The following is a 12,741-nucleotide window of genomic DNA, read 5'->3' as shown; positions in this document are numbered from 1 at the left end:
TTTGGGGAAGCTGACTGGTTCGTAAAGAAGAATAAGGGACAGCTACTCCGCTTGGAAACGAGGGATAGAATGCACTGGTGCCCTCGCCGAGAAGCGAAGGTAAGCCAACGAATGAGGTCGCAGGGATGCCCAAACAAGGAGTTACCAAAGTTACTTCTCGAGGCAGAAATTGAGAACATGAATAGAGTCGGCGAGCGCAGAAAAGACCCCAGAAGCGAGGCGAGGAATCCGCCGAGGTGGTGTAAGTACCACAACCTAGAGGGCCATAACACCATCGAATATTTCATGCTGAAGGGTCGAATCAGGCAGCTGATCAGGGCGAAACGGCCGCAAAAGGAGAAGGAGAAGGAATTTGAAGAAGCTGATAGTGGCGAGGGCGGAGGAACGGTTGAAGCAACGAACACACTCACTGGAGGTTTCGAAGTTTGCAACGACGTATCGGCGGCGGGCCGGGAGACAGTGGGGGCGACAACATCGGTACAGGTGTATCCAGAACCATTTGGGTGCCCACATCCAGACATAGTGATATCAACCGCGGATTTCAAGGGAGTTAAGGCCCATACGGACGATCCGTTAGTAGTAATGGTAAGAATAAAAGGTTTCAATGTACAGAGGGTGCTTTTAGACCAGGGCAGCTCGGCAGATATAATCTATAAGGACGCATTCAGACAGATGGGGCTGGCGGACGAGGATTTAAAGCCATACACGGGAAGTTTGGTAGGTTTCTCTGGGAAGCAAGTTCAGGTACGTGGCTACGTAGAGTTGGATACAGTTTTCGGAGTGGGCGAGGATGTCGAGCTCTTAAGGATAAAATATCTGGTCCTACAAGTCGCGGCAGCTTATAACGTCATCATAGGGCGAGGTACCTTAAATCGCCTCCATGCAGTGATATCTACGGCCCACCTTGCGGTAAAGTATCCCCTACTTTGCGGAAGGATAGGGAAACCGGCAGTAGACCAAAAGGGGGCGAGGAAGTGCCATAGCCATTGCCTCAACCTGTATGGCAGAAAAGGAGCTGGCGATGGGCACAGGTGCCACGAGTTTGGGACGTCTGAAGGCGGTGAAGTTGAACACGAGCGTTTGGGAGCACAGAGCCAGAGCGACGGCGAAGAGAGGAATGGGAGGAATCAGGGCGAAGAATCCCGTAGGATAGGGGAAGGCAAGATCTACGCTCAAAAAGATAATGAGTGGTATGACGAGAACTGGGACATGAACGCTACCAGTAGAGGAATACTGGCAATCAAGCCCAGACTCACCAAGGAACAAGAACAACGCTTGAGTGAACTCGTAGAAGATAACGTTGACCTCTTCAATTGGGGGGAAGGATGAACTGTTTGTGGGGAGCCTCCTGCATTTGCTTGGTCCCCTCGGAAGGCCGGAAAGGGAGAAACTCATCGTCAGACCGGGAATGAAGGAAAGGGCAGAAGGAAGGGGTAAGAAGAGGGAGGGCGAGCAACAAAGGGATGGGGACAGAAGACCAACGAAGTCAGCTCGGCCCGCCAATCGCGAGAAAGGACAGGGACAGATCCCTCGCCACGGAAGAGAAGGCAAAGAAGGCGAGGAAGACAGGATGCTGGGAGTAATACTCTGATTGAAAAGGAGACCAAAAAGCAAGGACCAAAATAAATATGCACTCTTTTTCTCCGACACGGGAGTTTTTTAACGAGGCATCCCTTGATGTAAAATTTAAACAAATCAAATACAAAAGGATATTCTTAGCAATACTCCTAACTATCGAACTGAGACGGCAGCCTGGTGGGAAAAATTCCCTGAAGGTGGCGATCCCAACACGACCTTGATGTCTGGGGATCGCTCCGGAAAGTCCGGCGCTGACCGTAGCCCCTGCATGTGACGTGTGCGGATGAGCTTTCCGCGCCACCCGTTGGCAGTGTGCGCGAATAAGCTCTTTATCCAAAGAACCTCCTCAAAATATGGGCGAGTCGAGTCTTCCCGAAACGCGGGAAGCATTTTTAACTAGGCCAAAAGTCTCGGGTAAACTCATATGGCCATTGGGCCCCGAGCAACTGTAAGTCTCCACCTAATAAGGCTGGAGGGGCTGCACCTGCTCTTACGGGAAATATTGGTGCGAACAAAAGCCTCGGTAAAATACCGAGTGAAAGTCCTAGTTACACGTAGCACACTCTCGAAAAGTTACTCACGCAAAACTGGGAGGCTAGCACTGAAAACACGTGCTAAACGACGACGAACAAAAGGCGAAGATAAGTAGCGGGCCGCCCGCCTCGCCCGCTTAACTATCCTTCGCTCATTTAATTATTCATTTATTCCTTCATTTATCTGTTTATATTGGGGCGATTTACTAACTCGATTATTTGTTTGCTCGTATGTTCATAATAGTGCACGTCAAAACAATTCGAGAAACAAAACTTTTATTCAAATACTTGACTTAATACATTTAAAAGGGGAGACCCTTGGTACAAAGATGACAATGATAATCTAAGGACTCCTAACATTTGGAGTTGGCTCTACGTGTTCTTTTGTCTGAAAGCGCTCGACGACGAAGCCTGGAGGATCGTTGGGCCCGACCAATCCTGTGGGAGTAACCCTCTTGAATGCTCCCATCTGGCTGAGGTCAATCAGAGGATGGAGATGTTCAACTTGGGCTTTGGCGAGGAAAAAGCCTCGGCCACGTTTAGAAGCAGCAGCAACAGCGGCCTCTGACACTGGACAAGTTCGCGCGAGAGTAAAGGAGCAAAGGTTCGTAATCGCAAAGGAACGAAAGGAATGAGTAAGACAATGCTGTTATAAGCGGGGAGCGACGTGCAGAGGAGAACGTGCAGGAAGAAGTTGTGGACGGTTACCGAGAGATGTGGAAGAAAAAGAGAGGTTGAGCCCCACGACGTCAAGAAATAACATGATTGCAGTTGCGAAATTCTGGGGAGTGGGAAAGACGCATTAAATGAAAAGTTGCAACGGTTGCTGCCGATTGATTAAAATTCAAATTGTCAAATTTGTGACGCGACTGGAAGGGACACGTCAAAGATAGTGGTTGGGATTCTGTGGATTCACTGACCCTGGCGTCACTTCGAGGCACATGCACACCTATGCTGAGGCGGGCGGACTAAAAGTCGTCGCCAGCCACAAGCCTGCTTGTGGACTTGGGTCGCCCAGAGGAAGAGGGCGCGGCTGGAGATCCAAAGTGTTGATTACAAAAGGCTTATTTACCAGGCCATGTTGGCCATTGTTTTTCACTTTTAGATTTTAAGTTTTAAGCTTTAATCAGTATCCATAGGGATCTCACCTTATTTCTTACTTAAAGACACACTTAGCTCTCATGCTTCGAGCTCGGTGTCTTGTGGACTTGTGGACTGGGCGAGACCCCAGGGTCCCTCGCCCACGGAACCTGACCTTAGGCAGGAAACACGCCATAACATTGGGCCACCCTTCCCGAGGCCCAACTGACCCATTTGGATAAGATAAAGGCGCCAAAGCCCAACTCCACTTCTATAAATAGGGGGAAATACCAATTGTAAGGGACTTTTAGCTCATTTGAGAAATAATAGCATTGAAATTCAGTTATATTTTCTCTCTCTAAGCGGTTAGAGTTTCTCTCTCTAAGCATCCACACCATTTTCCTCACGCTTTGAGTACTGCCTTCCCTCTCTAAATTCTGGCACGGAACAAATAAAAATACAATATTGTAGATAAACTGATACGTCCGCAAGGAATTTTAAATTGAAGAGCTTGATACATGAAAATAAAATGTTGTGGATACCTTTCAAATGTTACACACACAAAATCATAGAGAAAATCAAATGACTCAAACATTCTTCAATTTTGCTGGCATCTTAATTCCCTCATTCTTCTTAAGTAACAACGTTATGGTTACCATTGGATGGCAAATAGGGTTGCAATTCCAGGTCATTCTTCTCATTGTCCTTCATGTTATCTCTGTCTGGCTCTTCAATGGAGTCTTTCTTAACCATCTCTTTGCTCTTTCCCCACAGAACAGCATAGAGCCCACCAACTATAATGAGAGACCCAATGACACTAAAAAAAAATCAAATTAAAACATGGGATTAATTAAATTCAAAGCACAATCACATTTAATTAAGTCATAGACAATGAGTAAAGTGCACATAATTAATTGATATTCAAACATACGTTCCAACGTATAACTTCTCCTGAAGCAATGCCCAGCTTATAATAGCAGTGACGATAAGCTGCAAGAGGGTGAATAGAGAGACATAAACAAGACCTTTCCTCTCAATAGTACATGAAATCACACAATATGATAGGCCAGTGCACTAAAACACGCAATGTGCCACCATCATCTTGGAATTTGATTGATTTAAGCATCATCTTCATTTTTATCCAAAGAAGCTGATAAATAGCTCAATATGAAACCGACTAGATCTCCCTCAAGAACAGAGTCACGATCTGAAACCTCAGATAAAATTAGTTAATTCAATGCTCACATCATCAGAACCTATAAGAAAAATATATAGGGGAATCTGAGTATAAGAGAAGTTATATCTCTACTCACTAGGATTATATTATTAAATTAGGAATTTGGGGTAACTTAGATCAGTTTTCATATATTTCTAATTTAATAGTATGAAATTACAGTATATATCCTAATCTGAATAGAAATATAGCTTCCCTTACCTTATATTCAGATTCTCTTTTTGAAAAAGAGGGCGAATATATAATCTCAAACCTACATGATGCACATAACTACGTATCTGACTGCCCCAAGTTATGTCAGTGAGAGATTGTGTATGTTGTGCAATGTGCATTCATCTGTGCCTGGCGTGCATGCCATCTCAAGTTGGTCTAATCTTGACCGAAGCATAGCCATTGCTGAAGCCTTATTCTGATGTTGTGATCTGTTTCCAAATCATAGCCAAACTTAAGAAGACCACATAGTCGTTGACCAAAAAACAAAAAAAAAAAGAACACAGCATAGTCAATGCATGAATATATACACATATTCCATGCCTTTCGTTCTGACAAGTTGCAGTAACTCCTGTAGGAATATGAACTATTCTTACAACACTCTCAGTTGTATCACATGCTGGCCACCAGCACCACCAGCGCACGAAACATGAACATGAACATTAAAGTTATGAGTAAGATAGCAATGAAAGGAGCATGGTGAGAAAGAAGAACATACCTTAGAATGATGTATGTCGGCGTTTAGCACTGTCAAAAGGCGATATGCGTACCAGCCTGTGCACTCCTAGTTCTGCTTTGGCATATCCAAATGCAAACTCACCGTCTACTTTGATTGTAGCTCGCTGAAAAAATAAATTGATCTTTATTCAGACTCTACAGTTCCTTACAATACAAAATATAATCTATGGGAATGAGTGCACTACAAGGAAAATAGCATTTAGGGGCGGAAATTCTGCGGCGGTTCCAGAAAAACCGCCGCAAAGTGTAATATTGCGGCGGCTCTAGAGGCGGTTAAGCCAAGCGCCCCAATTTGACTACAATTAGCGGCGGTCTTTCTCAACTTGTGGCGGTTTCTAAGTTATTTGCGGCGGTTAAACCAGAGGCGGTTAAACCAGCCGCCGCAGAATGGGTTAAATTTAACAAAAAAAATTAAAAAGGTCACGCGAACCCTAACTCATTTACGCATCTCACGATTCACGTTCAACACTCTAAGAACCAAAGAACGAAACCTCCTCTCCTCTTCGTGTTCCTCTCAATCGAATCGAAGGTTTCGTAGTGTGCAGTCATGGGTTGAAGCTTCCTCTCCTCTTCGCGTTCCTCTCAATCGAATCGAAGGTTTCCATAGCAAAGCTCAGCCATGGATTGAATTGCGATTTGCCTTTCTTCTCCACCAGATTTGGATCGAAGAACTCCATTTTCTCCGTCTCTCCGTGTTCGCCTCGCCCTTCTTCTTCTACGATTCGCGATTCCTGCACACTGGTGCGAATCTTCCAATGACAATCGAATCAGGTAATAGAGTTTGAGTAATAGAGTTGGAGCTGGTCATGTTGTGATTCAACACAAGTTGGCTAGTGTAGGAATTAGGGACTAAGAAGGAAATTAAGAGATTAAGTATGTATATGTGGAAACGAAATAGAAAATCCCTTTTTAATATTTTTCATCTCCAAGCTATCTTTTTGCTCTTTTGGTATTAGATAAGCATAAGCATTACAGGTGGTTGGTAAAATTTCCAATGCCAACGGGACTCATTAGTGGGTTTTGTGTTTTGTCTATTGTGATTGCATATTTTATGACTCACTCAAAGTGGATGAAACTTTCCAATTTGCAGATCTGATCTAAGCCTTTCCTGAGGTTCCAAGGATATCAGTTTCACTCACCGTAGCAGTCCCTTGGGTAAGAAAATGTAGGTGGTGGTGTTGTTTAATTTCATTCTAAGATGTTTTTGTTTTGTGTGCCTAATGTCCTGATATTTTGATACCAATTTTCAGGAATAAGAGAGGAAGCCAATAATTATTGACCCAAGCCATTAAGAAATGCAATTGAGAGTCTAGAGCTAACTGGTCGCTAGGTTGAGGCTTTGAGCAAGCTCAGGCATAAATTAGAAGATGTGGCATTCCCGGTGTGTTCTCTCTCTCTCTCTCTCTTCTATTTTAATTCTAATTCTAAGATTTGCAGATTTATCAAGAACTCTTCATATAATCATGCTGATGTGGTTTTTGAATTGGATATTATGATGAAAAGAAGACCTATTTCTTTAAAACCATTTTTTTTATATACTTCATTTCTTTGTTATTGTCTTTGTTTGTACGTAGGATCTTATGGGTGCTATTTGAAACCTTAATTGATTGGTTTTGTTTCTTATTTATGCATGTAAGACCCTCATGCTAAGTGAATATATATTTGTCCCCCTGTGTCTTGTTATGGTATTTCTATTTTATAAATCACACAAATGTGTGGGGCTTCTGGCTAGCTTATAATTTGTTCTAAGATACTAGATATGCTCTTGGGATAATATTATCTATAGGTAGTTGAATCTTTTTCTTTGTTAACTATTATTCGCTTCTGGCACGCTGATTGTTGATGAAAGGTGTGAAAATTCATTTTAGAACTTTGCAGCGGTTAAAAACCGCCGCAAAACAGAGGCGGAACGAATTACAGACTCTGCGGCGCTTTTTAAGCGCCGCTATATTCTGTGGCGGTTATTCCAACGCTTGGATATAAGCGCCGCAGAACGGCCCCCGACGCTCGTAACTGCGGCGCTCAAGGAAACGCCTCATATACAATTTGCGGCTGTTTTAACCGCCGCAAAATGCTTCCAGAAGCGCCGCAAAATACCTTTTTTTTTGTAGTGGTGCAGCATGCTGAAAATGTCAAAATCGAGACCCCACTCAAATTGAAAGGAAATATGCATGGTAATCTTCCTTCAAGCTTAAAATGCAAGTTACGCAACCTTGTACTTGAAATTCAGAAACTATAGTTACATAAGAGGGAGGTAATTTTGGGTCATGAATCCAAGGGAAGCATGAAAGAGCTAAGTGGAAAAAATGTAAAATAGTTTCAAATAACTCATTGATGATGGTAAGAACAAGAACCTTGATTCCTGCAACCTCACCAGGTATTTCATCCACTACAGTTACATTATATCCATGTCGTTGGGCCCATGACTTATACATCTGCATGACCATTGCAGCCCAGTCCATTTTCTCAGTACCCCCAGCCCCACCCTGTACCTATATAAAATTATAAAACAAGCAACATCAATAGACACATACATACATACATAGCCACAAACATGTTCACTGTTCTACTGATGCTAGACAGGGAAAAAAGAAAAGTTGCAAGATATTCTTTATTCGCTATTCTTAGACCTAGACATGTATGAGGATGCTTTTCAAGAAAAATACCAATGGAATATTAGCAACTTCTGAATATCTATGACAAACCTCTATGTAGCAAGAACAAGAATCATGCTCCCCAGCCAACAATGCCTCTAACTCCTTTTCTTTTGCATTCCTTCTCATATCAAGCAATGCTTTCAATGGTTCCTGAAAAGGAAGACAGTCTCTGCATGAATTTAAGTTGGCATCTTATAATTATAAATTATCTATCTAACACCACAAAACTTGAAAGATAAGAAACTAAAATAAAGCATGCTTTAGGCATTTAAGCATATAGATCTACCTCACTGTATATTGAAAGTTGAGCTATCTATCATCAAACATTTTGATATGATGTTAAATATTCCATTGCCTTTCACTTTCTTACTTTTGATAACAAATTACCATGTCCTCATCTACTTGATTGTTCAGTATAGTGTTCTCCACTTTTTCACCATGCCGCATTAGATTGAAATGAGTTAGATCATTAGTTAAACATGAATATGAGTTATACAATTAGGCAGCACACACTTTTCCACTACAATGAAAATAAAAACAGATAAATACATGCCTAAGTGATGAATGAAGGAAGTCCCCACCGATTCCAATTCTGCATCATTCTCCTCACGAGCAAGCTTTATGATCTCAATATGCTCAAGCAACTCTCGCTCCAATGCATTTACCTCTTTCATTTTTCCCAGGAGCGAACCATGCTCTCCGCTAATTTTGCCAGCATGCACACGATCATCCCAAAGGTCTGGCTTGTTCAGCTGGGCTGATAACATTTCCAACCTAACCTTCAATTTTGTCCACTGCCATTGTTCCAGTATGGAACTAGCAGACTTAGGCTAACCAATTTGAGAGCAAGCGAAATTGAACAAGACAAGTAAAAATGCGTGAAATGATAGGTCCCCCATCGCTTAGGTGGCGCCTGATATTTATAACTTGGGTTTTGGTCCGAATGAACCATGGGTTTCCCGGCCCATTCGTTACATATGATTGGTCAGCCCAATTATCAAATAAACTAGTGCGCCCATATCAGACCACAAGCCCACAAGACACTAAGACTTAGAATAAGACGAAAGTGTCTTTAGTAAGCCCACAATGAATTGAATACACTTAGATGAGGAATCATTTCATCTGTTATTTCACTTGCCCTTACTGTGACAAGTTTCAATTTCAAAATCATCATTACTTTACCTGTCATAATTACATCAACAAAGATACTATATATATTTGGGAACTTGGTGCTACAGTGTTATTGAGTACTTTAAATCCCACTGACACGACCACCAAAGAGAAAATAAGTATTCATAGATTCAAATTAAAATCACGGTTAAACTCACACATGAAGGGTCACATTCCTTCCTACAATGTTTCGCTTCTTGGACAAACATGTCCCTTTAAGCATGGAGAACCTTAACCTGTCTTAGAAAAGTTTTTCCTTCTGGACCGACATATCCCTTCAAATTGAAACGTCTTGAGTCGACGTGTCCCTCCAAACCGAAACGTTTGAATGAGTGGTCCTGAGCGTCCGCGTGAAAACACGCGTCTGCTTCTTTCAATTTCTACCTTTTCACCTTCCCTCTCCCTTTCCTATAAAACCCAACCATTTTCACTTTCTCTTTACTCACAATCACTATCAAACTTTCTTTGGAATTCCTCTTTGCCAGATCGAGATTTTCCTCTTGCACTTTTCTTTGTTCAACCATTTCCAGAAATTCTCCAAGTCTCCTCGTTTCAAAGGTAAACTTCATGCTTCACTCACTGTTTTTCATCCAGCTCACTTGATTTTGGTTTTTGCACTTATACTCAACACTATGAGTCTTCTTACTGTTCTTCTAAAACCCAGAAATACTACACATAACTCGTATGCTTTAAAAATGTCACTTGCATTGTACTAAAACTTAACAAGGCTTCATCTTTTCATCTCATAACCCCAAAATTCTTTATTTTCAGGATCTCTTTTGAAAATGGCTGCTAAGCGTTCTCGTAGGAATTCTAATATGCCTAAAACTCAAACTACCGCAGACTCTCTATGGGTCTCTAGCAAAATTAAAAATAGATTTTCAAAAAACTGTACTCTTAAAGCTGTCATGAACCTAATCACTAAGTATAATTTTCGCACTGATGGTCTAGATGCGCCTACCTAGACATAGTTCCTTGTTCCCCTGACGAGCCATGTTGTTTTGGAAAAGCAAACAGCCAAGGTAAGAACTTCACATACCTTTTTGAAAATATGTTCGCCGATTTGAAATACAACATTCCTTTCTCTGATTTTACATGCTCTGTCCTAACTGTAAGATCAAGTTTTGATCTAGTACTACAACTCTATGTTTTGATGAATACAAGTTAACTATTAAGTATGAACAATTATGGTGCTCTAACGTTGTTTTCTGAGTGTTCAAATGACAGGTCAAGACTCTGGACCTATCTCACAAAAATTAGAAGCACAATGCTCAAAGAGTAACCTCTGCAATGCTTTCGCACGTACTATGTTCAATCTGAACAGTAGTTCAAGCTTCAGAAGATCTGAAGATTACAAAGCTCTGATATGGATTCAGCTCACTAGAAGCTCTGAAGGATCAGACGCTCTGAAGGATCAGAAGCTCTGAAGCATCAGGAGCTGAGTAGTGAAGACTCTGAAGTCCAAGAGTAAGCTGAATCATTGCCTGCTAAAATTTCTAAACCCTCTCGTAAAAAGGGAACTCCTTCTGTGCTTAAATATCATGCTCAAATTCCCTTACATTATCATGTTGAGAAACCCAAGGTCATCAGAACCTCTGAGGTAACTAACAAGAAAGGACCCGGAAAGTGGGTACTTAAGGACAAGATTATCTATGTTGCAGATATCCTTGATCGCTCCACTGAAACACCAATCATGGTATCTGGACAGTGGATGCTCGCGTCACATGACGGGAAAAAGGCGTATGTTCCAAGAGCTAAAACTGAAGCCTGGAGGCGAAGTTGGCTTTGGAGGAAATGAGAAGGGTAAAATTGTTGGTTCTGGTACTATTGGTATTGATAATAGTCCATGCATTGATAATGTTCTGCTAGTAGATGGATTAAATCACAACTTATTGTCTATAAGCCAATTAGCTGACACGGGTTATGATATTATCTTCAATCAAAAGTCCTGCAGGGCTGTAAGTCAGATCGATGGCTCTGTTCTGTTTAACAGCAAGAGGAGGAACAACACTTATAAGATCAGATTATCTGAGTTGGAAACTCAGAAAGTAAAGTGTCTTCTTTCTGTTAATGAGGAGCACTGGGTATGGCATAGACGGTTAGGGCATGCCAGTATGAGAAAGATTTCTCAGCTGTGTAAGCTTGACCTTGTCAGGGGCTTACCCACTCTGAAGTTCTCTTCAGACGCTCTTTGTGAAGCATGTCAGAAAGACAAATTTACAAAAGTCCCTTTCAAGGCTAAGAATGTTGTTTCCACCTTAAGGCCGTTGGAACTTCTGCATATCGACCTTTTTGGACCAGTGAAAACTGAGTCTATAGGTGGCAAGAGATATGAGATGGTCATTGTTGACGACTATAGCCGCTGGACATGGGTAAAATTTCTATCCCGCAAGGATGAGTCTCATTCTGTGTTTTCTACCTTTATTGCCCAAGTGCAAAACGAGAAGGCTTGTAGGATTATGCGTGTCAGAAGTGATCATGGTGGAGAGTTTGAGAATGACAAGTTTGAGAGTCAGTTTGATTCCTATGGAATTGCACATGATTTCTCTTGTCCTAGAACTCCTCAACAAAATGGGGTTGTTGAGAGGAAGAATAGAACTCTTCAAGAGATGGCAAGAACCATGCTTCAAGAAACTGACATGGCAAAACACTTTTGGGCAGAGGCAGTAAACACAACATGTTACATTGAGAATAGAATCTCTGTGAGACCAATTCTGAATAAGACTCCTTATGAATTGTGGAAGAAAGTAAAACCCAACATTTCTTATTTTCATCCTTTTGGTTGTGTTTGCTATGCTCTGAATACTAAGGATAGATTACATAAGTTTGATTCTAAATCTTGTAAATGTCTATTACTTGGCTACTCTGAACGATCTAAAGGTTTTAGAATTTATAATACTGATGCTAAAACTATTGAAGAATCTATTCATGTTAGATTTGATGATAAGCTTGACTCTGATCAGTCAAAGCTAGTTGAAAAGTTTGCAGATATGAGCATCAACGTTTCTGACAAAGGCAAAGCTCCAGAGGAAACTGAACCAGATGAAGACACTCCAGAGGAAGTTGGTCCCTCTGATCCACAGCCTCAGAAGAAGAGCAGAATTGTTGCCGCTTGTAAGATAAAGTTTTGATCGAGTAGTACAACTCTATGTTTTGATGATTACAAGTTAACATTTTAGTATGAACAATTTTGATACTCTAACGTGTTTTTCTGAGTATGCTTTTACAGGCTCTGACCTTAATCCAATCTCACACAAATGAGATGCACTATGCTCAAAGAGTGTCTCAAGCAACGCTTTCGCAAACTCTATGTTCAATCTGAACAGTAGAAAAGCTTCAGAAGATCTGAAGTCAAACAAGCTCTGATATGGACTCAATCACTTGAAGTTCTAAAGATCCAGAAGTTCTGACAACCCAGACACTCTGAAGGTTCAGATGCTCTGATGGTATAGAAGACTCTGAAGATCCAAAAGCTGAAAAGTGGAGACTCTGAAGTCCAGAAGCAAGATGGCTCTGAAGACCAAGTACTTCGCTCTGAGTTCAGAATCAGAAGATACAATGGTCAGAGGATCCATGCTTCCCTCTGACTCTGATCAACGAGCTTCACAAGTTCCAACACGAAGCATTCCTCTGATCAAAAGTCTACTAGGTTAAAGGTCAAGTCACTATCCAAAGTACAAAAGCAAATGTACTATCTTGATGACCTACCTAACATTCTCAGCCACAACAGAAGCTGGAAATTCCAGAACTGCCCTCCAAC

General features: G+C 41.6%; 1 pseudogene; it reads right to left on the bottom strand.

The window, feature by feature from the left end:
• Window positions 1-3,572: 3,572 nt before the first annotated feature.
• The window catches only part of LOC130712649 (peptide chain release factor PrfB2, chloroplastic-like), a 77,325-nt pseudogene continuing 68,156 nt past the window's right edge, over window positions 3,573-12,741 (bottom strand).

This window comes from Lotus japonicus, chromosome 4, assembly GCF_012489685.1.
Source record: "Lotus japonicus ecotype B-129 chromosome 4, LjGifu_v1.2".
Taxonomy (NCBI): Eukaryota; Viridiplantae; Streptophyta; class Magnoliopsida; order Fabales; family Fabaceae; genus Lotus; species Lotus japonicus.
This window is presented reverse-complemented; position numbering and strand designations above follow the sequence as displayed.